The sequence below is a fragment of the Eumetopias jubatus genome, unplaced genomic scaffold (assembly GCF_037043125.1).
Source record: "Eumetopias jubatus isolate StellerSeaLion01/CBP00866 unplaced genomic scaffold, mEumJub1_p1.0 scaffold_3, whole genome shotgun sequence".
Taxonomy (NCBI): domain Eukaryota; kingdom Metazoa; phylum Chordata; class Mammalia; order Carnivora; family Otariidae; genus Eumetopias; species Eumetopias jubatus.
The window spans coordinates 132,021,154-132,046,649 of NW_028274809.1; the positions used below are offsets into that span (position 1 = coordinate 132,021,154).

General features: G+C 44.6%; 1 long non-coding RNA gene across 1 annotated transcript in view; it reads right to left on the bottom strand.

Annotated features, from left to right (window-relative positions):
- The window catches only part of LOC148164751 (uncharacterized), an 89,819-nt gene extending 64,673 nt beyond the window's left edge, over positions 1–25,146 (bottom strand). Inside the window, exons 1-2 of the long non-coding RNA XR_015767936.1 lie at positions 23,714–25,146; positions 15,083–15,177 (exon numbers count right to left, since the gene is read on the bottom strand). This is a non-coding gene — a long non-coding RNA (uncharacterized LOC148164751). The remainder of the gene's footprint in view (positions 1–15,082; positions 15,178–23,713) is intronic.
- Positions 25,147–25,496: the final 350 nt, after the last annotated feature.

A 25,496-nucleotide genomic window follows, 5' to 3' on the forward strand; every position in this document is an offset into this window, starting at 1 on the left:
GCCTTGATGTGTGCCAGAGAAGTAAGTAAAGAAAAGCTCCTCCGACATGAAACACCCTCAGACATGGCCTAGACAGGAAATGAGGCAGGATGCATGGCACTCAGAAGTGTGGGACTCCAGAATCCAAAAGATTCAAATCCCAGATCTTCCAACTTTTAGTTGTGTGCACTTGGAGCAATTGCTTTCTCATTTTTTATTTTCCCACATGGAAGATGAGGAGGATGGTTCCTACACTGTAGGGTTATTAAGGGAATGAAACAAAAATGATGAGGCCTTAGCACAGCACCTAGCACAGAGTAAGCATTCAAGAATATCTGCTACTGTTAAGGAATATGGTCAATAAAATTAAAAAGCAATGTATGGTGACAGATGGTAGCTATGCTTGTGAGGAGCATAGCATAATGTATGGACTTGTCAAATCAATATGTTGCTCACCTGAAACTAATGGGACATTGTGTGTCACCTATACTCAAAAAAAAAAAAAATTTGCCACCGTTGATTATTATTATAGCATCAAAGATGGAGTGGCATTTCATCAGTCATCCCGGAAGCACATCTTCATGGTCTCTACCTACACACACACACATACACACACACACACACACACACCTCCAAAGGAGTTCGGGAAGTGAACCCCTCATTGGCCTTCTATTATCATGTCTGAGGTAACTTATTAGAAGGGTAAAGAGTTTATTTTTTTAAGATTTTATTTATTTATTTGAGAGAGAGATAGAGAGAGAGGAAGAGGGAGCACAGAGGGCAAGGGAGAAACAGACTCCCCATTGAGCAAGGAGCCCAACACAGGGCTCGATCCCAGGACCCTGGGATCATGACCTGAGCCGAAGGCAGACGCTTAACTGAGCCACCCAGGTGCCCCAGAAGGGGAAAGGGTTTAAATGCAAGAGGGAATACAGAAGAAGCAAGGCCTACAGCACTGGGAGACAGAATACCGCAAGAACTCGAACAAATGACCTTCACAGAGCCCTGAACTGCAGGGGAGAGAGGAATGAGTCAAGGGGGAGAGAGGCAGCCATGCTGTCATGATTTCACTGCAGCAAACTACTGATGGAGAGTCAGCCTTTAGAAAGTTCACTGAATCTTGCAAAAACATGACTACCATAGTAGTAAAACTTGCCAAGTTATGCAATTTGGAGCCAAATGCTCCTTTCCGCCTCCCTCCCCCCCCCCCCCCCGCCATGATGTTCAGCTTCTGGCTATGCCAAAAGAAGTTACTGGCAAGGAAATCATTTAAAAAAAATTTTTTTTGGCATATGGCAAGAGGCAGGGAAGTAGAAAAATAACCCCAGAGGAGTTTTCCCCTAACCTTTCATTAAAATTATTTTCTGGATTTGGCACAACAGCATTAATCAAAATCCACAATTCACAATGAAACGCATTTCAAAGCTTTTAATTGCGGGAATAACTTTTTGTAGAAGTTTTAAATAAAAAATCTATCCTACAGATACATGCTCACACACACACAACAAAAATGTACAAGGACGCTTAGTGCAACATTTTTTAATACAGAGCTTCTTGGATTTACAATGGGGTTATGTCCCTATCAAGCCCATCAAAAGTATATCACAAGTCAAAAATGCATTTATCCACGTAACCCCCCAAACACCATCGCTTCACCTAGCTGATCTTAAACATGCTCAGAACACTTACATTAGCCTAGTTGGGCAAAGTCACCTAACACAAAGCCTATTTTATAACAAAGTGTTGAATATCATATGCGGTTTATTGACTACTATACTGAGTGTACAGAAACAGAATGGTCATATGGATACAGAGTGCTTGTCCGTGTATCGGTGGTTCACCCTTGTGGTCACGTGGCTGCCTGGAGGCTGCGGCCACTGCCCAGCATCACAGGAGAGGGTCACACTGCATATCGCTAGTCCAGGAAAACATCCACACGCAAAACTCAAAGTATGGTTTCTACTGAATGGGTATTCACACCATCATAAAGTCAAAAAATCATTAAGTTGGTCCCCATCCTAAGTCGGGGACTGTCTATAATTATGAGAAACAACTGGAAGGTCCCAAAACAGGAGAATGGCTAAGCCAAATATGATATCAGCATCTGACTCCAGAATTATTAAAATTAATGGAAACTCTATGAGGGCAGAGATTTTGTCTCTTTTGTTCACTGATGTATTCCTACCTCCTGGAATAGTGGCTGGCACTTCGTAGAGTTCAAATATCTGTCAATTAACTGGATGAGTGAATGTTTGTGAAATGCTTTTGTAATAAACAGTTCAATACATATATATATATGTATGTGCATGTGTATATGTGTCTATATAAGTTTATATCTATGTGCATATATCTATGTTGTGTCTATGTTGTATATATGTAACAGCTGTTGAAATTGTGACAACTGTCAAACACAGGCATAAAGATATTGATGCTTGAACACCAGAGGAGGCTGTCCTGGGCAGAGCATTCTTCCTACCTGCTTGGGACTCCTTTATCCCTCTCCTCTTACCTTTTTGCTTATCTTTCATTTGGGAGTAATTTTCCTCCACTTTTTCCCATGGTAATAGCTCTTCATTAGCACTCCAGTATATATAAAATGCACAAAGTCAATTAATAAAGACATGAGGCTACTTCAGTATTTTAAGCTAGCAGTGATGGAGGGCAGTTGCTGTCTTGGCCTCAGAATCGATTGTACTAAGACAACTTCGATTTGAGTAAGTAAGTATTACATGTAATAATTTTTTAAGTAACCATGTCAGCTAATGGTCCAGTTCAACTGAGATGCAAGAGAAGTTTTCCCTCTTTGTTCACAAAACTTCCATGGATGGGGCAGCACAAATGTACAAGAGAGGGCCATCTCCAGTGGATGAGCTTTTGATACAAAACAAGTCTATGCCAGGGTTGTTAGTTATACATCTTTAATAGAAAAAAATTATTTCTTAAATAAAATGTGGAAAAAAGAGCTGCAGTTCATGCAAGCCATGTCAGAGACCTGCAGAAAATATTGACAACTTTTGTTCTGAAAATGCTTTGCCTTGGGACCTGTCGGTACCTCTCCCCTGTTGGCTGTTGCACTAGTTCTTAGCCAGAGCTGACATCTCAAAAATAGCCAACCCAACGTGTGATGTGAGTTTAAAGTGAAAGCAAATGAGGAGCTCAGCCTGGCATACATTTCATGTTCCCTGTCCGTGTGTCACACACACATGCCTTCTCAAGAAAGAATATGATGCTACCAAGCCAAAGGGTTGGTAGCAATTTCTATCCTCTGGATGGCTTCGCAAGTTTGACTTGATGATAGACATTTAAGATGAAAATTGGCTGTCTCCCTGTAGCCCCAGGAACACCGCAAAAAGCATGGGGAGCTTCTGCCTCTGAATGTGGCTCTTACCCTCATCGAAGTCTCCATCCTCACAGTATAGTCTTTGGACTTTTCAACGCATTCCTTTTTTATTACTCCATCCTTACTAACATAGAGTCCACATAACATAGTTCAACATAGTGTGACATTAGAATAGAATGCGAAAACCTTGCCTCCTTCCCCAAGATTGGGCTCTTGTCCACTACTCTAGCTCATGGCATGCCCCACTGCCTCTTGAAAGCCTCCAAGCTTTGCCCCCCACCACGTGTCTTATGTTCTTGCCATTCCTATGTTTTGGAAAGTACTTACCCCAGCTGTTTACATCATTTAGTTTCTCTTCTTAAATGACACCTCCCCGGAGATGTCATCCCACTACCACTTCATCTACCTCCTGTCAGACTCTCTCTAATGCAGCAATCTTTTCTCTTTCAATATCCTGCCTATTGACTTATTTATTTGGGTATTATCAGTCTTCCTTCACTAAAACTTAAGCTCCGTGATGTCAGAGACTTTGTCTTGCTTACTGCTATATTTCCAGTGCTTAGCACATAGTAGGTGTTCAAGAAAGAAAAAAGAAAGAAGAAAGAAAGAAAGAAAGAAAGAAAGAAAGAAAGAAAGAAAGAAAGAAAGAAAAAAAAAGAAAGAAAGAAAGAAAGAAAGAAAGAAAGAAAGAAAGAAAGAAAGAAAGAAAGAAAGAAAGAAAGAAAGAAAAAGAATGGGGAGGGAGGGGGGAAAGGAAGAAAGAAAGGATGGAAGGAAGGAAAAAGGGAAGGAAAGAAAGAAGAAAAGAAAGAAAGAAGAAAGAAAGAAAGAAAGAAGAAAGAAAGAAGAAAGAAAGAAAGAAAGAAAGAAAGAAAGAAAGAAAGAAAGAAAGAAAGAAAGAAAAAGAAAGAAAGAAAGAAAAAGATTAAGAAACTACCCCCAATGCTGAAATAGTATGGAGCACACAAAGGAATGGACTGAGCACTAATAATTTAGAGCACAGAGTATACACAGTGGTAAACGAGAGAAACCCTCAGAGCCAACACATGGAGACAGAGGCAATTTTAGAAACCATAAATAATTAGAATCAGGATTTTTTTCAGAGAATGATGAAAAAAGTAGCTCCTCTAAACAAATAATGGATCAATTTAGAGGCAGCTGTATCACAGAAGTTTTGCAGCATGTGTTAGGTCCCCAGTCATTGAGCTTAAGTTCCAAAAAAAGGACTCAAGTGTTTGGAGAAAGATCAGTAAAACGAGGCAGGACCCTGGGCTATGCGCCTATTCATGAGTCCATGAGGACCAGGCCCAAGTCTTCCCAGGAGAAAGATCAAGTAAAATCCAGAATTAAACCAGAGCTCCTTTGGAAAAAAGGTCAGTGCTTGGTCAGGGCTATGGATCAGGGTGGGCTGGGTCTGTGGGCAGAGATCAGCATAAGAGGTCAGCTCCACTCAAGGAGGGGCTGGGAAATAGTCAGGGACCAAAGCACGGGAGCAGACATTTGTCATCATGATGTTGTCCAAAAGTGCATTTGGGAGTAGGGAATACAACCTCCCAAGAACACATGGTATGATGGGCGCCAGCCCCGCAACAAAGTATTCTCTAGATCCTACACATAGACACACTTTACTGCTCTGACACCTTTGCATTTGTTGTTTCCCATTCTTCGGAATATCTTCTCCCACTTCTTATCTGGCAAACTCTCACTCACTATTCAGAAGCCGACTCAAATGTCGTCTCTATTATGAGTTCACACGGTGATGCTTCCCATGGATGCCCTAAATCTAGTTGCACCCCATGACATTCAGGTCTGGCTCATTGGCCTTGACAGTCCCGTAGTATTTGCTCTGGCCCACGGCAATATCTAAGGCCCTGTGCCTTAGATAAGGGCGCCAGCCCCGCAACAAAGTATTCTCTAGATCCTACACATAGACACACTTTACTGCTCTGACACCTTTGCATTTGTTGTTTCCCATTCTTCGGAATATCTTCTCCCACTTCTTATCTGGCAAACTCTCACTCACTATTCAGAAGCCGACTCAAATGTCGTCTCTATTATGAGTTCACACGGTGATGCTTCCCATGGATGCCCTAAATCTAGTTGCACCCCATGACATTCAGGTCTGGCTCATTGGCCTTGACAGTCCCGTAGTATTTGCTCTGGCCCACGGCAATATCTAAGGCCCTGTGCCTTAGATAAGGGCTCGCGAGTGAGGGCAGCCAGGAGGATCTTGCCCAGTCCCTGTCTCTCCGAGGTCCCACTCTGGGCTGACAGGTTGGCATAGTGAGAAGCCAGCGCAGTCAAACCCACACTGCACTCATGCCATAGTCACTGACTTTCCTGGTCAGAATGCACAATGCTCACCGCCTGATGTGAGGTCCAGGCCAGGAACCCAACCTGTGCCAGTCTTTTCTGCTCTGGGCCCCCACGGGGGGGCATTGGCCGGTCTATGGGAGCTGGCAACATTTGCTAAGTCCGCTGCTCTTCCTACCTGCATCTGGGGTTCATGGTGCACCATTACTTTGACTCCAAAACAATGTTCTCCACTTGTGGTTCCTGGCCGTGTCCATCTGCCAGCAGCTTCTCTCAGCCAGCTTGTCATTCAGCCCACACTCACCGTGGGGGAGAACACAACACAGAGCTAGGTTTTGTGGAGCTGGACAGGAAAGCAGGATGTGGGGCTCCAGCTCTGCCCACCCACATCTGGGACTATTAACAGCAGGCCCAACCAATGGCCGGCAGAGAGACTCACTGCATCAAAGGGACTTGCAGAGGTGGGGGAGAAGAACTAAGCCAGGGGATGAGAAGACTGAGGTACACAACTTTCCGAGTTGAAATATTACATCAGTAGTATGCATATTTTATTAAATATTAAAATATTACAATAATGTTGAAATATTACATTTTAAAAGTTAAGGTTCCTCTTTCTCTCTGAGTTATGCTCTATGAAATATATGAATATATGGTGTTCCCACCAAAAGCACACTTGTATGATACATATATGTGATATATGTATTAGCAGTATTTTAAAGATTTTATTTATTTGAGAAAGAGAGAGAGCATGCACACAAGCAGGGGAGGGAGCAGAGGGAGAGAGGAGAGAATCTCCATCAGACTCCGCACTGAGCAGAGCTGGACATGGGGCTCAATCCTAGGACCCCGAGATCATGACCTGAGCCGAAACCAAGAGCCGGACGCTCAACTGATTGAGCCACCCAGGCACCCCAGTATTAGCAATATTTTAGACATGTGATGATTACAGCTACTGTAAAATCTTTATATTTTATAGTCTGGGAGGTCTGGGTCTAAATCCCAGGTCTGCGGCACCAATTACTCTGTTATGACCTCAGACAAATCATTCCATCTCTCTGCCTGCGTTGTATCAGCTATAAAATGAGTTTGTGGACAGGGTTGTTACGAGAGTCAAATCAAAGTGACTGGCACCTACCTCACCTTTTATAGACATCAAGGATACTGTTCCTCAAATGCACCCTGTTATATTTCTAACACTGATTCCCAGGCAAGGGTGAAGTTCATTCCACCTAGACCAAAGAAGGTCATAAAGTGGAAACACATACATTAATCAGCAGAAAGCTTCCATCAAGTAGGAAAAGAGGGTGATCTGACATTCAGGGGAGCTCTTTCCACCCCGAAGGGAAGTAGGAGGAGACAGAAACAGAGGCGAGAACTGGGCATTAGTCAGCCCAAGAAGAGTCCTCACTTCTCTTTGCCCATTACCATTCAAGTGAACCTTGAGAGAGGCAGGGAGGGGAGGTGAAATTCCTAGAAGCTCTCTACAGTTTGAGAAACTACTAGCATATTGAGGTCAGGGCCCTTCTTCCTTGGGCACAGGCTGAAAGCCTGTGTTGGGATCCAGGGCACTCAGCGGGCAGAGAAGCATGGACAGAGCGAAAGGACAGAAGCAGCCTCCCGGGGCAGGCAGAGGGAACATGCTTGAAAGCTTACCAGCTCCCAGGGATCTCAGCGGTGCTACAGAGACCAAAAGATCAGGAAGAAGACAGTCAGGAATAGGAGGCCATGGATCCAGGGAACCTCTGGGCAGAGGCAGAGGCCCAGTCCATAGGTGTCCACAGGAGCCTGCAGAAGCCACACATGCAGGCTGCTCAGTACCAGGACCGAGGACCCCCAGCTCAGGCAAGGCCAGCAAGGATGCAGGGACACCCTTGAGGACTCCCTCCCCTCGCCCATGATGTTACCCGAACTTTCCTTAGACTGTGGCACCATTAGATGAAGAGAAAGACAAGCAGGAAGAAATCCCAAAGGACCAATATTTTCTCAAAATGAACTATGTTAACATAAAAGAGGCTGTTTGAAATCAGAGGGCCAGAACTGCATTAAATCAGAAAATGAAACCATGCTTTCCCTCCCTCATCCACCCTTCTGCCATCAAGTGAGAAATGAGACCAAAGAAAATAAGTACACGTTACAATCCTTTGCAGATCCAAGTACTAATGAGTAAACTTCAATGCCCACTACTTGCTTAATTGCTAGTATTTTTACTATTATTCTATATTACTATATTTAGCCAATTTAACCTACAAATATTGCAGTTTCCAATGGTTCAGGCTAATAGATATCAATTGCTATTTTATACAACCAGCACGTGGGAAAGGAGGTCCCTTCCATTTGACCTAAAAGAAAGCATGTCTGAAGGTGGGGTCTCAGGCAGGTCTGGGAGACCAGCAGATCTATGCTTGGTGTATTCTCTGCCCAGAACACTTTTCTATCTGTGCCCGGCCCCACCTCCCACTATTTCTCACCTGGATCACCCAATTCAGGACTGAGGAAGTCAAGCAGCATGCTTATCAGCTTCCAGTAGTTTCAGACAATTAAAAAGAAGCACCTTTTTTTTTTTTTTTTTTTTTAAATACAGAAGAACCTTTCCTAATAACTGTGATGCTTTTAACTGAGAAGTAGCTCCGGGCGGAAAATGTTGAAAAATATAAGGTGAGTCATTGCCATCTTCACTCTGAGGCCAGCATCTCAGTGCTTCCCGTTTGATTTTCCACAGGCTTGAGGTCTGTGAAACAGAGTGGACAACATACATATAGGCTATCACTGGAACACAGTGGCAAATATACAGAATATATCTGAACAGACGAGCCTATGCCCTTCCTGGGCTTGCTACCTCTCTTCAGCTGGGAACAAGCTGGCTCACGACTCCCTACCTCCTGAACTGTTGTGACATCTCAGGGTTGGAAGAGGATTTGGGTGTCATGCAGCTACATCTCTGCCCACAAACCTCCCCGAGGAATGACACCATCTCAGCTTGAGCACTTCCAACAACAAGGAGCTCACATATCCTCCTTCCAGTTATTTGAGAATGTTCTTCCTTGTATTAAAGCACAAGGTGACACCATGCATTGATTAGCAGCATGGTTTTGGGAGCCAGTGAGATAAAAGGTCTAATCCTAGCTCTCTACGTTGCTAGCAGTGTGACCAAGGGCAAAGGCCTAACTAAGCTTGTGTGCCTGAGTTAATCTTTCCCTAATGAGTAAAGGGCGACACATGTACTACTTACTTCAACCCTACCAGTGAGGGTTGGTTGAGGAACTCCTTGTAGAGTATAGCCAGGTCCTGGTATATAGAATCCACTCAATTACTGCCAAACATGAGTGTGTCACCACTGTTATTGGTGTCGTTCTGCCTTCCAGGGTGGCAAAGAACAAATCTAACACTCTCTTCCACCGTAAGTACTTGAAGATAATTGTCATGGGCTTCTGAGTCTAATATATGAGTTCTTTCCGTTGTATCCAGAAATCTTAGAGTTCTGTTCTTTCTCCTCCAATCCGTTAGAGGTCTCTGTGCCCCCAGGGGTTCTTTCCAATTCCAGTCTGCCCACCTTGGTCCTAGGCAGGACAGTTCTCTTGTGAATCAGAGGATATTTTCTGTCTGCTTCCCCTCTCTTGAGAGCCCACTGCATTCTTCTTTGAGCTTCTCTCACCCAGTCCATTCCAGTCCTTCCTCCACTATTAGCTAGGGTGAGGCACCTTTTGACTGATGGTGTGTGTAGCCATCGACGGGCACATCTGTGGAGGCAGTGTGCTGTGGACTTCAGTAGACACTCAGGAATTGACGTTAGTGAGTGACCAGTGGAAACCCATGAATGCCTGTGAGTGGGGGAGTTGGGACCATCATCACAGAGTCCCATCAAAATGTCCCTCCTGAGTGTGTCTCTAAATTGCATATAGATCTAGTTTGCATATAGTTTCCTTCTGAAAGAAACTGGGTAGATTCTTGAGCTAACTTCCTCTCTCATGTTTGGACAGTGCTAAGCTCAGATTTCATAGACAGGCCAAGTCTGTGAACAGCATCTGGGGAAGTTTGGTACATTCTAGAAGAGGCCCCTGACTCCAAGGGAAGACCTCAGCCTCTACTTCTGACCTGGAACCACACGGGGGCCTAGGGGCCCCCAGCACCATGCTCACCAAATAGCCACAGATGACCTCGGACTACTTCATGATGAAACCCTGTGCTCTGCCAGTTCCAAGCAGAAAAGAAGAGGACTGGATTTCCGCAAGCTGGAGGAGTTGTCTAGAATGGTCACGCATCATCACGCAACTCCCTGACGTTAACAGCACCGTTAAAACACAGACCTCTCTCTGTATGTATATGTGTTCAAAGTAAACAAAGCTGCAAGATTTGGTCCCTGTCTCAACACAATGTATTGTTGACTGGAAAGTGTTGGTGCCTTTGCATGCCATGACTCTGAAATGCCGACTGTGGCCAGATCCATGGACATCCAGGGCTTATATGAGTAAGTCTGTATTGTCCTCCTCCGCCATCTCAGCCCTAAGACAAAGCACAACTTAAGAGAGTTTTACCAAAGCCCATCAGGTGAAGGGGAAACTGGTACAGAATATCTGCTGGTGGTCCAGAAAGGAGACCAGAACTCACAAGAAAATCCTAGGGAAAGATTTTTAGTTAGTCATCCTCTATGGATTGACTTAAAAAAATTATTTGGGGAGAGAGATAAGAACGATGAGGGTCTTACGAGATGTAGTCCCTGCCCACCCATCTGACTCTATCCTGCTTCCCCTCCCCATGCTCAGCACATCCAACCATGCTGGCCTTTGTCCTATGCCTTTAATTCCCCCACTCTTCCCTGCCACAGGGCCTTTGCACTTGTTGTCCCTTTCTAGAATAGTCTCCCCTTACCTCAACTTAACTGACTTTCCTTGACCAGTTTACACAAAGTCACTCTCACTTCCCAGTTTGTCTCTATTCTTCCATCTTGCTCCATTTTTTCATAGCACTTCCTCAATCTGAAATGAGCTTGTTTATTTGTTTGTTTATTGTCTGTCTTCCCTGACCAGAACACTATCCCCAAGAAAGTGGAAACTATCTGTTTCATACCCCACTGCCTTGCACATAGAAGGCACTCGATAAATATTAAATGAATGAATAACACTATCACAGTCTTTCAGCATTCTTAATGAGAAGGAAAAACCTTCCATGAATTCCAAGTATGGAGAGAAGAGGAAATAAAGCAGAAAATAGAAGAATTGTTAACTGCCACATTAGCCTGAGATTGAAACAACTAGAAAAGCGAAAATCTGAATGCCTAATTATAAAATGCGAGCAAAGGCAGTTTTCAAATAGGAACAGGATTATGTCCTCAGGAAGCAGATGGATTGTAAAATGCCAAGGATGGCTACTTCACACCCCCTCAAGACCTGTGCCCAGTTCCTTACTGGAAGGACAGCATGGTTTTTCAGCCCTTCCCAAGAACCTTTCAACCAGCAACACTTCAAATGAAAGCACAAAAGAAGCAGAGAATCCTTGCCATGTACAGCATCTGGGCAGAAATAAGAACATCTGTTCTCAGCATGAACCCTATTAGCTTCATCATTTGGCTTTCAAGGGGAAAAAATGCGCAATTATGATACATGGGCATAATTGGTGGCAAGGTAGAACTCGCACTCTGCAGCAGGCTGCATGCTCGGGGCAGACGTGGCTCTGGGGAGGAGTGCCATGCTCCAAGGGACAGGAACATGCCAGCAGCCACGGCCGGCTTACCCAGAGTCAGCAGCCCCAGCTTCTAGGGACAGGGGCCAGCTGGGGACTGGAAGAAAGGGAGTGAGACAAGGGAGGAGAGGGGAGGAAGCGGTGGGAGGAAGGAGGAGACAGAAGCAGAGAGAGAGGAGAGAAGGAGGTCAGAGGGATGGGGGGATGCAAGAGAGCAGGCGCCTAGACCTGAGCCAGACAGAAGGGCCCAGGGTGAGGGAGGGGCACAGAGGGAGAGAAAGGCTCACTCCGCCTGGCAGGCGACAACAGTGGCCGTGTCCCCGCGCTAAACCAAGATGGCCTCCTTTGTACCACAGCAACACCACTTCCCAGATGGGTGGCCTCAGGCACACTGCCTAAGCACTTGGTGCCTTGGTCTTCTCAGTCTGTGAGAGGTAAGAGGCATGGCACCTACAGCAGAGGTTCAAAGTGAGGGGAAGAGAGATAACGTGCATGAAGGACCCAGAGCAGCACTGGACGCCGAGTGAGCCCTCAGAAAATGTCCGCTGCTATTAGTGTTATCATTACTACCACCACCATCATCATTTGACAAGATGGCGCTGACTCCCAACAGCACGACGAGCTAAGTACTGTTACTACTCCCAAGTCACAGAGCAGGGGTGTGCAGATGAAGGGCTTGGCCTCAGCTCTGCCTCCAGGACCTGAGTTCCTGCCTGACTATGTCTTGATGTAGCAGGCCAGGAGCAGACTCTTTTCCTAGGCCCAGTTAGTACAGATGGCACTACCCGCACCTGAAGGAAACAGGATTGAAATGAGATAGACATGAGTTCAAATCCCAGCTCCACACTCAAAAGCAGCAAGCATGGAGAGGCAAATGGCCTCCTGACTTGGCCAGGGCTCTCTGCTGGAAACCGAGCCTAAGATGCCCCCAGGACAGCAGTGAGGATGAAAGAGGACCTTACAGAAACTTCAGGGTGTCTGGCACTCGGCACACAGCAGCTCTTCGCACCATTAAAAGCCAACATGCTTCCTGTGGAAGCCGAGCACTGAGGTGATGGTAAAGGAAGGTGGGGAGCTAAACATGGAGAGGGCACAGGGAAGCATCCGGCAGATGGCAGCCCCAGAAGCAGGGACCAGACGTGGCAGACAGGGGATGGAGGCTGCAGGCAGTGGCGGAGCGGAGCCAGCTCCAGGGGGACCGAGAACCCCGTTCACCTTGGCACCCCAAGAGCCTCTCTGAATGACAGTGTGGATGCTTCTGATAGCCAAACAAGGCTTCGGTGCAAAGTCCAATGTTGTACAGAGTAATCTACATCAGAGGCCAGAGATTTACCGACTATCTTTGAAAAGGACTTCTTACCAAGTTGTTAAAGTTCTATAAAAGGCGTGTAAAAGGGACTATGTTTCTAATGTCCAAAAAACCCCACACTATGCAGAAAGATTCATACTCAGTGGACTCTAATAAAACTGAAGACTTGTTGCTTATATTTATGTGAGGTCCCTCATCTTGGGAGATGCCCTCCTGATGTTTTAGCCACGTGAGTGCTAGCATATGAAAAGCTGTTCAATCTTGGGTAAGTTGCCTAATGTCTCTGAGCCATTTTTTCATCTGCAAAGGAAATAGAACAGTAGAACCTTCATCATAGGTGGTTGACAACTTAAAAGAGATAATGCATGTCAAGAGGTCAGAACGATGCCTAGCACATGGAGGGAACTCAGTCAATGAGAGCCAAGATTCTGATGCTATTTGCATTATTGTTGGGCAGTTGCTACAGAGTGCTGCCATAAGGCTCAAGAGTCACACAACCCCGATTTCTGGAAATTATCCAAGGAAAATAGTCAAAAATGTCAACTCCATTCTCTGTCTCTTGTCCTACACGCACCGGTTTCCAAGACCTCTCAACTTGACCTTGTAAGAACATCTGTCCTCCACTCTGTCCTGTGCTCATTGGGTTTTCTTCATCTCTCACGGGATCAACCTCAACCAGCTGCAGGGGCCTCCTCCGATGGGTCTGCTGCTAGCCCACTTAATCCATTCTGCACACAGAGGCTGAGTAGTAGCCCATCTTTGAAGCCTTAGCTTGTATTAGCATTTGATTCATGTGCATTTTTTTCCTTCTACTACATAGTATGACCGCATCTGCTTTCATTTAAAAAATCATTTAAATCACTAACTGTTTGGTTAAAAAGATATTCCCAAAACTTCCCAGAGCTGCTACAGCAGCCTTGGTAACTAGTACAGGGTAGGGGCTCAGCAAATGGCTCTGGACTTGAACCACAGATGTGGGGAAAAAAAAAAAAAGCTTTGATAAAAAGACTAGGAATTGGTATACAAACATGTCAATAATTGGCAAATAAGGATGGTGAGAGTATGGCTGTATTTTTGTCTCAATTTTCCAAGCACAGGGACAAATATTTTCTCTGATCTTGATCATTGAAAACATGTTGTTAAGACACAAAGGTGAGTGGAAGTGTTGCCTAGACACCGCACAGCAGAGCATCCTTTGGTTGCTGCCTGTGAGCACTGTTCACAAAGCCCAGTGTGGCTTTTGATCAGTGTTTCTGTCCTGGGAAAGAACAGGTGCCCAAAGTCGGACAGACCGCGTGCCACCTGAGTATACACCCTTCAAGTACAATGACCTCTGAAGTCAGAAGAAGATGCAACCATGCCTGCCCCAGTATCCAGCAATAGCTGCACCCCACGTCTCCCACCCGAGCCAAAGCAAATGAGTGCACGACGCGCTATGCCTCTGGCCCGTGGTTCAGTGGGACGTGCATCAGAATCTGTGCTTGCCCTGGCTTCCTCCTCAGTAACACAGAAGGGAGGTCACCGCTCCCGACTTCTCAACACAGCAGACCGGCTCATCAGCGATTCTCTGGCAGTTTCCAAACCCAAAATAATATTCCCGGGACTTGGTGCCAAGAAGCGGTTTCTCCTGTACCCCTTCTCACTCAGGGGTGAGAAAAGACAGCATCAGGTTGGTGGGGTCGGGTGTTGCAAGCAGTGATTTATTTGCTCTTAGCAATCACGTCTGCAGCTTAGTGACATCTGCAAGCTGAACATTCTCATCGAGAATGTATTTTCTTCAACTGTTTGCCCTCTGGGTGCCGCAGGCTTGGTGGGCATCCCGCCGGAAGCTGACAACTCCTACTGGCACCATCAGCCCACCAGAGCCCTCAGCATCAGCCAGTCACAGACACCAATGACCCCCGGCTGTTCTGCCTCGGGCTTCTGCAGCTCCTGTCACTCCAGGTACCATGGCCAGGTAACAGCATCCCCCAAACCTTAGTCATCGCTCCCCTTCACAAAGTCCCACTGGCTAAAGGAAGATGCTTTTCCTTTTTCTATAAAGCCTCATTTTCCTCTTTTTCAGTTTCGTTTCCTGTTTACATGAAAAGCCAGTGAGGCAGATGGATGAGTGAAGCAACGTGGCGAAGGGAGAGGACCCATCCCGGGCGTTCACTTCCTAGAGCCTGCGATGGGGCCAGGCCCTGTGCGGACCACCGTGAAAGTGCATGGTCTCAGCCCAAGCCCCCAGCATCTGGAATCTAGTGATGTGTGGTGCATGTGGTGGGACCCAGGCCCCAGCTGCCAGAGCCGTGACTTTGAACAAGAGAGGCACAAGGTCTTCTGAATTCCGGTAGACCCTTTTCAGGATCCGGAACCACAGGACTCTTCCTCAGGTCTCAACAATAAACAAAAAGAAAAGAAACAAGCAATCCAAAGTAAATAAATAAATAAATGATGATTTAGGGGAAAGGCACTGGACTTACGTGGGTAGACATGGATTTATATCCCAGTTCTTGCACTAACTAGCTGAGGGGTCATGGGTAAGTTACTTGACCTCTCTGAGCTTTAGTTTTCTCATCTGGAAAAAAAAAGGAGGGGTAACATCACAAATCTCATAGAATTTATACTAAGAGTTAAATGAGATAATTCATGTAAACTCATATCTGATACCTAGTATATGCTTAATAAATAGTAGATGTCATTCATATTTGTGTTTTTGTTTTAAATTTTTCAGTCAAGAAATGCACACGGATAGGACATATTTCAGATCACTTTTGTTGCCTCCCAACTCTTGGCTTATGTAATTACTTGCATGAAAAGAGCCCTTAGCCCTTCCCCATCTTCCCTCCCCCACTCCCAACCCAACGTGCCCATCCTCACCCTTGGTTCCTGCAGCTGTCTGTACTGAGCCTATAGACGGGTAGGTCCTTGTCTTTTGTTCTTCCCCAGACTGCCCCTCAAGGGCTGGAACCATGCTCTTAGCTCCATGGCATCTCTAGTGTCTACTGCTTCCCACATACTAGGTCCTCAACATGGTGCTCGCTAAGTGGAATTCTTGCCTTAACTCTGGCAACTTGAAACATGAACTATTGATTTCACAGGCTGAGATCTTTGAAGATTTTCAAAGTCTCAGAACCACTACCCAGTCAGAGAAGTTCAAAGAATGAATTTATTGACGGGCTTATTCTGCTCTCAAAAGTCATTTACACTTCAGTCAGGAGAGGCCAAGGGAAAGGCTGATCACTGGGGAGCTTTTGCCTCTTCACAGACTGTCTGATATCAGAGGAGAGGAACTTCCCTTGGTCTGCACGCAGATCATATGAACACCATGAGCATAAAACTAGCCTTTCCTATGGGCACCCAGTATACTCAATTCTTGCTCCCTACAGCAAGGGACCATGTGGCATAGGAAGAGCAAAGCTGGCCCACCACACTGGGCCCCATGTGGGAAAGCTTAGTGCCCCATGCTGGGGCCTCAGTCTCCTTTCTCAGTACTGAGAGGTTTGGAATACTGGTATACCTGGAGGCCAAAACTTGCAAAGGTTAAGCCTATATTTCTAGAGAGGCCTCACTCCCTATGCTCCCTGACTCCTTCCAGATTCTCTCTTTCTTTACGTAACTAGTTATAATTTACTCTCAGGTTTTTAAGATGGACTTGGTGCTCCCTGAATGACAAGTAATACTATCAAGGTCAATTAGCAATGATACAAAGTCCTAACACCTAATACACACACAGACACACACACACGCACACACACACAAACAATAAACAAATAAGAGTTAAGAAAACCCTCTATGTAGTACATTAATTGAGAAAGCCACATTATGTACGGGCTTTTTTGAAAGAAATCATTTACTGCACTGACCTAAAATTTCATGGCCTCTTCTGGGCTTCCAAATAGGACCATAGGACCCGCCTGATGTGCCAAACCAGCCAGAAGATAGGGAGAGATGAGAGAGTCATGGGTCAGAACCCATAGAGATAGAAATAGAAAACCCCAGAATGTCCGCTCCTAGATTCTGATGGCATTGGTGACAGGCAGCCCATTGCAGAGAGAGAAGCTGTCCATCACTTGTTGCTAAATGGGGAGGATACAGCTTCCCTTACTTCTAGGCCGTATAAAATTCTAATTCTTTTCAAATTTTCCCAAGATTCACATAAAAAATGATCAGGTGGCACTCCAAAGCCGAATACTTGCAGACCGTACAAACTAGAAACTAGCCTCAGGACTGCTCAGAAAATGAGGGCATTTGGGCAAGGCCTGGAGCTGGGGACTTCAGCAGGTGGGGGTCAGAACCCAGTGCTGGAAATAAACAACTTGCCCCAGGGGCTCGAAACTGGGAGGGACCCAAGTTCCCAGAAAGGGCAGTGCTGCTCCAGCCGAACAGCCCAGGCAGTTTGCTCTCAATTATCCACCCCATGTGTAATTTCAGGAAAACTTCTTTTGTAAATTGCAGATTTTCTGACGCTTAACTCAGGCAAAATGAGTTGTCCAACAGTGATTTCATGCCCAAGTAAACCTGTCATCTTCACTCTTAGCCTTTTCCTTCCCTTTTACAGAGAAAAAGGATCCAGACATTTTCCAAGAGAAAATAAACTCCCAAAGCTGAAAGACCGGAGTTTTCAAGTTTGCTTAAAATGCTGAACCTAAGAAGGGGGTTCTCAAGTTGGCTAAACGCTTCCCTCCCACAGCCCTACTAAATCACCACCAACTCCAGAGGCTCTGACTCAAAGAATGTGTAAGCCTGAGCCTCATCTCATGAACACACCATTTCCATGCCCCATGTTCTAGATTCCTTGTTAGCACAGTGCAATTCAGGGTCAGGGCAAATAAGGTAAGGAGACCATTCAAGTTCAACTCTGAAGCTGTTTTTTCTCAGCTCAACTTTAGGTAGAGGCCAAGAGGGCTGTTTTCACTATTGTTTCAAACTAAACTGCTGACAACTAAGAAGTATGAACACTTGGCAGAATTTCAAACTCCAACAATAAGCAAACGGCACGGGGAGATTGTTTTGTGTTGCTTTTCTATGGAAGAATGCCTTTCTACCTTGTGATATTCCCGAAAGCTATGGACTCAGGACTTCAGTGGCCACCCTGGTGGCCCTTGGAGCAGCCTGTGTGGGCAGGTTAACCCCAAGGGTCCAGAGGCACTTGACGTAGGGGACCACTGGCAGCCCAAGGGGCATGCTCAGGAACAGGTGTCCTCCTTCCTCTGGAGGGGGTAGGGGGGTCCACTGCTAGCCTGGCTGCTAAAAGGAATTGCAATTAGAACAGATAACCGAAACTGTCATGAAAGCTGAAGATGACTGAAAATCTTAGCTAACTGGAGAGCACCAAGCAGATTCCAGAAGGGTTATCTCCCTTCTCCTCTTTAACCCCCACTTCTGTGCCAGCGTTTAAGATTGATATGGTTTGCCTCTCCCTGCATTCACTCATTCACTCAATACCTCACCCTCTCCCACACCTCCCTCGTCTGTTTCACCCATGATCCAGATCTTTCCCAGTCCCCTCTTCTCTCAAAACCCCTAATTGGGTGTGTACTATTTCCTCTGGGCTCTGTCATCACTCAGTGGAAGCTGAGTTATCTGATAAAATCATTTCTACTAATGTGCCAAGTCTCACAGGGGATATATGCATTCATTGGGTTCTTTCTAGAGAAGCTGTGTGATTTTAAGTATGGAAGGCCAAGGATTGGAATTTTGAGGGGCATGAATTAATCAAAAGTCTTTCAATGACAAGTAGCAGAAAGCCAGCTGAAACGAATTTGAATAAAAGAAGGAGTTAATTGGCTTATGCGACAGGGAAGGGCAGGGGTGGAGTTGGCCTCAAGCCCAGCTGGAGAGGAACCCTGTTAGGACCTGCACTGACTGCCATCGCAGCCCTCGCCATGTGTTGGCCCCGTTTTTATCAGCTTCTCCACTTGGCAAGGGCCACGCATGTTTACAGCTTCCATCAAGAGAAAAGACTTCTTGGCATCTTGGGAGAAGGACTCTGATTGGCGCAGCTTCAATCACATGCCCATTTCTGGGCCAATCACTGAGGCCAGGAGATTTGAACAGTGTTTTCATTTTCTGTTGCCACACCAAGTGGCTTAAAGAAGGTCACATTTATTAACTTATGGTTCTGGGGCTCACAAGTCCAGCAGAGGTTCCCCCAGACTAAAATCCAGGTGTTGGAAGGATACGTTCCTTTCTGTAGGCTCTAGGGGAGAATCCATTTTCCTGCTTATTCAGTTTGTTGCTAGAATGTATTCCCTGTGTTTGTCAGTCTGCAGTCCCTGTTTCCTGTTTCTTTCTTCATCTGTGGGCCATCCTCAGCTTCTAGAGGCCACTTGGAAGGGCCCATGTGATTACTTTGGACCCACCTAGATAATCCTGGATAATCTCAATATCCTAAAGTCCACAACCCTAATTCCATCTGCAAAATGCCTCTTGCCATGTAATGGCAATGTATATTAAAGAGCAGACTCGTATGTAAATGTCAACGAGTATGTAAAACATATTCCCAGGTTCTGAGAATAGAGCAACACCATCTTTTGGAAAGGGGGAGCAGCGTTATTTAACGATCAGAGCCAGGTTTTGGACATATACCTACACCTATGTAGCCAGAGCATGGGCTGGTGTGATGGACAGCTCTAATACAACCATGTGGAAGGAAGAATAAGTTCCCCAGGGAAGAACAGGATGCTGTTCGCAGTGGGAGGAAAAAGAGAGAAATGCCTACTATAAGGCAGAATGGGCCTTATTACACATTTATGTCAGCGCTCCGAAGTGTTGGTGGGCTTTTTGGTAGAAGTTTTAATATTTCCAATGGCAAGTACCTAAAACATGTTTTCATGAATAAATGAATGGATGAGAGGGGAGGCAAATCAGAGGCAGAGAATTAATCTGTTACCAAGTTTACCCATCCCAAAGTGCTAGAACTTTGTTGGGCTTAACTATGAGAGACACAGAGGAAACAGAAACGACTCATAGGAATTTGGCCCAAAGAATCATGCTCACATATGGCAACAGAAGACAGCCAAGAAGGAAGGGGGGACTGGGATTTGGCCCAAGACTCATGTGATCAAGTAGACCAGGGGCTGGAACAGAGGAGGTTTAGCCAAAGAGGCTAAATACAGCTTCTATGGGCTGTAGGATCCTGGACTGTTAGTTGAGACATACTGGCTATGGGTCAAATTCCTATAATCAGCCATACAACCTTAGATAAGTCGGACCTTGGGTCAGTTTCTTCTCCAGTGAAAAAAGAGAGTAGGACTACCAAGGATGTGTGAAGTGCTTGCCACCAGTCTCCATCCCATATCCACCCCCGACATCCATAACCAACCACAGCACTCTTTGCACATGAGCCCTGGCCATCCTCAGAATCCTCAAGGCAGCTCTCCAACAGCCACTACTCATTAATCCAAGTCACAACATGTATTAAAACTCCTTGGCCATTCTAGAGTTAGAGAATTTCTAAAGTGCTTTCCAGCTTTGACATTTAATATTCTAAGGTTCTAAAATAGATCAATAGCTTAGGACCAAGGAAGACTAGACTCCCCCTTGCAAACTCCTAACGCTGGACAAGGAGAAAAATTACCTGGTGGAAAAGGCAGATGGAGCTGTACAGCTTTCATGACTTAATCCCAGTAATCCTCGACAGATTCACTAGGAATTCAAATTGGAAATAAAATAAATCTTCCTCCTCACCAGAAGTCAAGACTCGCCACCTGAGTGCATTACGGATGCTTCACTGGATGTTTCATGATCCTTGATGTGCAGGTAATTGCCTTGAGATTACATAGATAAGCAATCTGAGTTTGGGGCAGGAAGAGATGGGGCAGATAAACTAAGAAATGCTGTAGGTCACTGCCCTAGAGTCTCCGAAATAGGGATTAGCAAACAGGAAATTTATTAGGGTGTGGTCTCTGGGTTAATACCTGTCAGGAAGTAAGAAAGTAGGATTGACTGGAGGATAATATTGGACTATGGACTCAGCAAAGGGCTTGGCTGACTGCATGGTGAGCTCTGAAGCTGGGCTGGATTTTCAGAGACGTCCCCAATTGGGACAAGAGGGTCAGACTTTTATCTCCCTCCATTTATCTGCCAGTCATCTGATGGAGGCTGCCCCCAGGAAGGGTACAGTCCTTGGGGGAAGAGGTAGTCTTCATAGAGGGCAGTTCCCAGAGAGGGCTGATAGTGGAGCACACCCAGAGTTGAGGGAATAGTTCAATCTGGAAGGAAGAGCTGGATGGCGCCACCTACCTAAGAAAAGAAGCAAACGGAGTCTCCTACCTAGATTGCCTCTAGGTGACCAGCTGTGCCCATGGATACTACTTCGTATTTTTCACTGGCACTGCAGAGACTATCCTCTGCGTCTTATACAATCTGTAGTTTCTTCAGGTGTTGACCAAGGGCCATTGTTCTGGTTGTGCTCAGTAAAAACTACCAAGAGTGGGAAACATAACTGATATGGAAGTTTCACTCTGGTGGACAAGTGTCATGAGTAATTTTAATGTTAATTTTATAGTAAAAATATCAATGGACAAATTATATTATCCATATCCTATAAGTTATGTAAAGATAGTATATTCATTTTCTAGGGCTGCCATAACAAAATGCCACAGACTAGGTTGCTAGAACAACAGAAATTTAATTTCTCACTGTTCTGGAGGATCAAAGACCAAGATCAAGGTGTTGGCAGGTTTGGTTTCTCCTGAGGCCCCTCTCCTTGATTTGCAGAAGGCCACCTTCTCCCTGTGTCTTCACATTACCTTTCTCTGTGCTTGCACATCCCTGGTGTCTCCTCACCTTCTTCTAAGGACACCAGTCCTTTAGGATTAGGATCCTACCCTTATAACCTCATTCAACCTTAATTACCTCTTTAAGGGTTTCATCTCCACATACAGTCACATTATGGGGGAGGGCTTCAACATATGAATTTGGGGACAAACAATTCAGTCCATACATATAGTCTAGAAAAATCATTTTAGCACACTCTACCCATTAGTCTATGGATGAATGAATGGTAGAATGTAAGATTTATATACGGAGGCCATTAAAAATACAATTTGAGATTTTTTTGGTCTCCCTTTGTTTCTGCTTCATTGTAGAGATTTTATTGGTTAGATTAGGATTTGGGAAAACAGAAAAGTTCAAGTTAAAAATAAAAATCACCCAAATTCCTATCTCCCATTTAAAAAAAAATAATATTTGACATACTTCCTTCCATTTTTCTCTGCTACATATGAATTTCTTTTATGGATTAGATCGTATTATATATACATCTTGTATCTATATTTTCACTACATATTATCATTTTATCATTGCTCAATTTTAAAAGAAAGACAATATATCCACAATTTAATTGTCTGATATTTTATTTTATGAACTACTGCACCAAATATTTGCATGTGAATATTTTCTTGAATGTCTGGCTTCCTAATATATATATATATTTATAATCATTTCCTTTTTCCTTTCTTGCTATGCAAATTTTCAACATTCTTTTAGGCCCATTTCAACCCCTCCCTCCTTGAGTAAAGTCTTCCCCAGCATGTTTGGGGCATAATGACCTGGTCTTCCTTTGGATTTATATAACATGCTTTCTATATTGTTTGTTTAAGCCTATCCTTCTTGTGATATATCTTGAACTACTGTCACACCGTATTTTTGTTTTAAACCTTACTTCCTAAATGATTGCAAGCCTCTTGAGTACAAAGACTGCACCTTACATTATGCTATGGACCATTGCTCCTTACCAATTGATGGGCTGGTTGATTGATTAGTTTGCTGGTTGCTTTGCTGTTTTCTGGAAATAAAGACTCTATCTCCAGTTGTCCATGGACATAACTTTTCCCCCTACTTATCCTTTGGAGGGTACTGGTTTGTGGCATTTCCACAGCAGGACTAAATTGGATGCATTGTGTTCCTTTGTGTTATCCTGATTTTCCTGCTCTGTGTGCCTTGACAGCAGGATAGTTCTATTATGCTATACCCTATTGTGTTATTACAATGGCTTAATTACTGTGTATGGGCTCCTAACTGAGAACTGGGGAGAGGGTACATTCTATAAATAAAATGTGCTATTGGTGACATTAATATGCCACCGGGTTTAGCTGTGTCTGCATTGCTCGGGGTCAAATTAAAATTCAAAGTGTTGCGAAATATATGTTATAGGTAAAGAATCTATTTTAAATTCCTTCAGAGGGTGAATTAAGCTTCAGTCAAAACATGCTCCAGAAAGAGGAAATTTAATGTTCTGATGTGCCCTGTACTGTATGGCAATCTATCCAAACATGCTTTCTCTCTATGTAGTAGAAGACAGCACTGTTCAATGCCTAGAGACACCTAGAAGAAGGTATTCTTTATGCTTAATCTGGCCAAAAAAACCCTTAGATTATCATTGCTAAACCAAATTTATCAGTATTTCAAATGCATACAAACTGCATCTGACTCCCTAGGATGGGCATAACACATTGCTGTAAATAGCTAACAGGCCAAATGCAAATGACTTTCAATATTTAAAACTGAAGGGGAGGGGAAGAGGGAAATGGGGGGAAGACAGGAGGGGGGAGGGGAAGGAGGAGAGGGGCCTATATATACGCATATCTATCCATAATGTCAGAGAGATCTGCCATTTTGTTAGCTTTGCTTTTGAAGCTTTGTTAAATTTAAATTTCAGGTCACATGAACCATAGTAAGTATAGATGGAGAGCGTATAATCAGCATAGAGGGCATCATTTTTGACATCGGTGCTTTGATACAACCGATATGGTGAAAGAATGTTGTGTCATGTTTAAAAATATTTCAGCTTTTATTTTAAAAAATGAATGGGAAAGCAGGTAACTTCGTCCCTTCCAAGGGACCGTCCACTCCATCACCCTTGAAACTCAGACCCCCCCAACTCCCACTCAAAGAGATGATGGAGGTTCAGGAAGGGGAGGAGTGGGGCACACATTACTGGCTTTAAAAGATGATTTTTGTCCTTGACCAGACCATTCTGAGGCATCCAATCCCATCCTTTAGTGCAAGTCACAGTGGAGTGCCATGTCTGGACCCCAGTCTGACTAGGAACGTTGAAATGATTGCTCTGATAATTCATGGAAAGAACAAAACGTCATTTCACTTACCTACATCCAGCCTGAGAGTCATGTGTGCCAGATTTTTGTTCAGTTGGTGGCTTCAGCCCTTTATCTCCTGCTCCAGGTGCAGACATCTACCAGATGTTCCGGTGTTTTCATGGGGCGGGTCTTCACAAGGATGAGAGAAAGGTGATTCATGGGGCGGGCCTCGTGAAGGTGACCATGCAGAGGAGAAAGAAAGCAGTGCCTTAGCAAGGGTGGACAGGGCTGGGACCAGAACGACACCATGTGTCTGCACCTCCTGTCCCTAAAGAAGAGCTGGAAGGAGAATAAATCCACGAGGAAATGGGCCTGTGGTCCTGTCAGGGAAGGATGAGGAAGGCACCTGCCTTGGGCACAAAATTTAAGGGGTGCCCCAAAACTCAGCAATCAAGACAAAAGCCTTTTTTAGCAATGTTTTTAAAAAATCAAATTCCATGCTAAAACTCCATGATAAACAGATTATCAAAGATTTAGATAGATCCAACTCTCCATTTATATGACCCTGCCTCATTGACCTCATTCTAACTCCAGCCCTGGGTCTCCTGGCCCATCTGCAACAAATTTAAAGATGCTCTCTCAGTAAAAAAATAAATTAATTAATTAAATAAAATAAAAAACTCTGAAAGGTCATCTCTGCAGCGCTCACATGGACTGTCCTTGCCTCTGTGCCTGAGGGAAAGGTGCTAATGGTGGGGAAAGAGGTAGAAACAGAGACCAAAGTCTTCAGTGAGAGTTGGCAGAAGATGAGAGAATTGGTAGGCCCGAGGACCTAAGCACAGTTTAAAATCTGACTTGGGAAACAGAATGGATTAGTGCTAAATGAACACTCTAGAAGCAGGAATGTGCACAGTGAGGGGGACTCTAGTCTTCGGGACTCTTCAAATTTATGAACCTCTAATTGGGCTCAGTCCACATCTCAAGTTACCCAGTTCTCTGGGATTTTGCTAACCTCCCATGCCCTAGGCCATATTATTGACAAACCTGTCCTGGGGAAAATGTAATAATAAAAGGAAAGAGAAAGAAGAGAAAACTAGTACAGATGGAAAGTAAATTTAAGTGCCTGCCACCACCACCAAGAACTTGGAAATTAGGTAAGTAATATGTAGATCAGTATCAATGATATTTAAAGTCAATCAAAATTGAAAATATATCTCAGGAGAGCAAGATTTGATTGTAACTCTAGTATACTAAAAAAAGAAAAAAGTTTATGAGTGACAAACATTCTCTCCTTGACCAAACTCTCTCTCCTCAGGTTCCTCTGAGTAATTTGCCTGACTTTTGGGCTTCCATGTTCCTCTGTGCATTTTCCGGTTTTAGTAAGAATCCTGATAAGTCAGTTTAACCAGAACTCCCCACCCTCAATATCTGATCACCTCAATATCGGATCCGGTTCCTCATCCTCCACCACCCCCAACTGATGTCTGGTCACCTGGCCTGCCTTCAGCAAGAACCCTGTTAGATCAGCTTAGCCAGAACCCCCCCGACCCCTGGTGTCAGCAATTTTCCATCCATTGACACCCATCCCGATCCTTGGCTATAAATTCCCACTGGCCCAGGCTATATTCGGGAGTTGAGTTCAATCTCTCTCCCCCAGTGCCAGACCCCATTTCCGTGGTTCCCACACCCATTGCAATGGAACCACCACTTGAATAAAGTTTTTAACAAGTGTCATTGAATAATTTTTTCCTTAGCATGAACCTGGGCTGGTCTGTATGGAAGAGACAGTTTTATTGGAGGCCATCAAAAGAGGGAATGTTGGTTCTTTACATCCTATCACACAGTGAGCAGG